The 2,587-nt window shown below is 37.6% G+C and overlaps 1 long non-coding RNA gene across 1 annotated transcript in view; it reads right to left on the bottom strand.

The window, feature by feature from the left end:
• Positions 1-2,072, bottom strand: part of LOC135207310 (uncharacterized) — a 112,630-nt gene extending 110,558 nt beyond the window's left edge. The window contains exon 1 of the long non-coding RNA XR_010312956.1: positions 1,713-2,072. This is a non-coding gene — a long non-coding RNA (uncharacterized LOC135207310). The remainder of the gene's footprint in view (positions 1-1,712) is intronic.
• Positions 2,073-2,587: the final 515 nt, after the last annotated feature.

A 2,587-nucleotide genomic window follows, 5' to 3' on the forward strand; every position in this document is an offset into this window, starting at 1 on the left:
TGTGAACGAAAGTTTTGAAAATGTTTCGAAAGTTTTTTCTGAAATTTGATACACGTGACATTTTCTTAGTTTTGAAATATATGACAGATTTCACTCTTATGAAACATATTATGTCCATATTGTATGCAATAATCGCGTTTCCGCATTGAAATAATAGATAAATATGGATCATGCTAGGTTGCCAGTTAGTGAATTTTGAACGAAATCCTATGGAGTCATGTCGCATGAGATTTGAGCATCACTGTACAACATCTTTTTAAAATTGAACTTTCCTAGCAGATAGCCTTATAGCCTAGCCTATGTGTATTTGCCCTTAACATACAGTACTAAGGCAAACAACCGACTGGACTGGCCAACCCACTGACTATCCCGTTTGTGGCCATCCTCTGAAAAAGTACTTTAACACGTCATGAGTTGTTGGTGGTGAGAGGAACAAATCGAGACCTCTACTCTCCTTTCGAAGTAAGTATTTTCTCCAAAGTTAGAAATTAAGGCCATATTTTAAAATTAAACAGAGGGTAATGAAAAGTGTGACCAAACGCAGTGCAAACTACCCCTATGACGCTTTCGAAATTTTTACTTACAACTAAAAATGTTTCAAAGATTGACGCCATCACGATGTTTGCGGAGTCACTTGTGTCAACAAACTTCCCATTTTCTGTGCTAAATCCACACACCACTTGTACCCATAGACGCTGGGGCACTTTCATCACAACAATCGTAAACACAGACTTCCAACCACTAGGTACTTATCCAAGGGAACTACGATTTTTAGTAGGGTAAACAACTATTTATTTAAATAATTATCTAGTGCATGCTTCTTCGTCTTCTACTAAAAATCGTAGTTCCCTTGGATAAGTAGGGTTGGAAGTCAGTGTTTACGATTGTTGTGATGAAAGTGCCCCAGCGTCTATGGGTACAAGTGGTGTGTGGATTCAGCACAGGAAATGGGAAGTTTGTTGACACAAGCGACTCCGCAAACATCGAGATGGTGTCAATCTTTGAAACATTTTTAGTTGTAAGTAAAAACTTCGAAAGCGTCATGGGGGTAGGCTAGTTTGCACTGCGTTTGGTCACATTTTTCATTACCCTCTGTTTAATCTTAAAATATGGCCTTAATTTCTAACTTTGGAGAAAATACTAACTAGGTACTTCGAAAGGAGAGTAGAGGTCTCGAGCTGTTCCTCTCACCACCAACAACTCATGACTGATGACCATCTCCGATGTCAGGCCATGTTAAAGTACTTTTTCGGAGGATGGCCACAAACGCGGTAGTCAGTGAGTTGTGTTTACCCTATAGGTAGCCTAGGTATAGCTACGTACTAGTAGTATAACTAGCCTATTCGTTAGAGGCAAATATAGGTAGGCACATTGGCTCTGCCATGAAACTTGCTTTTTAGGTAGATCTAGGGTACTTATCCGCGGCGGCCTAGACTATGGCAGCTGCGGTTTTCCTATGCAGTTTTACTTACTGAACAAGAATTTTAAGTAGTAATATTTATTCGGACGACTGTAATTAAAACCCAGGGTCCAGTACTAAACACGGCGAAATACCTACATTGGACGGCCCAATCCCTAGTGGATGTCGTATCCGCGGCCTTTTAAAAAGATGCGGTACATTTAACTACTAGCTAAGTCCTGCCTATGAGACTCGGTTACTATTTATTACACACAAGTTGCTAACATAGTTCAAAAGAAAAGTTAAACGTTACCTAGCTCTTGAATTTAGGTTGTGGTTAGCCGTCAGTTACTAGATTATGGAAATGTTGCCTTCAGTCTTCAGATATCACTTAGTAGTTAGTACCTAGATGCTGAACACAGCCCGCCAATGCTTCCTTGGCTTCAATTTCTTTGATTAAAATATTTCATAATCTAGAATACAGATATTCTATTGAAGTTGAAATTATATCGCATACCATATACAATTTGCTTTTCTAATTTATTATTTCTCGATAATACGGAGCTAAAACTCCAGCTTTCTAAAGAAGTAAGATCTAAGACTAAGTTTAAGTCACTTGAAATTGTATCGGAATTTCGGAAATCAAATAGACTATTCGAGTATTCGTTCTTTACCATCGTCACTTCTGTTGTATTCTGAACGCGCCCCAGCTGGTCAAAGGTAAACAATCTTCATTCATTTGTTGCTAAGAAGTCAGCTCGATTTCCATAAGGTAAAACTAAAAACACAAAGTGTGCCAAGACACTATAGAATCATCATACGTAGACAAGACTTTTCCTATGAGGCTTTATTTATTAGACAAACTGTGTATGACACAAATTTACCGTAATTTCTAATAAACATTCACAGAGAGTTCAAAACTTTAGGCATTATATACGACACAGTAAGTTTAAAGCTCCGAGATTCTTATTTGTAAATATACAAATCTCATATCCACTGTCAGCACTTTACAATCAAAACTGGTTCAAAATCCCATTATACATTTTGATTTTTGCCTCGTTTGAAATTGTTTGTCGGATAAATGACTTCTAGATGGTCTTGATCAAACTCTGTATTAGTACGTACATTTCTAAATCACTTCAGTAATGCTATCCTGTTCTTGAACCTCTTAAGCATAACTTTACAACA

This window comes from Macrobrachium nipponense, chromosome 11 (genome assembly GCF_015104395.2).
Source record: "Macrobrachium nipponense isolate FS-2020 chromosome 11, ASM1510439v2, whole genome shotgun sequence".
Taxonomy (NCBI): Eukaryota; Metazoa; Arthropoda; class Malacostraca; order Decapoda; family Palaemonidae; genus Macrobrachium; species Macrobrachium nipponense.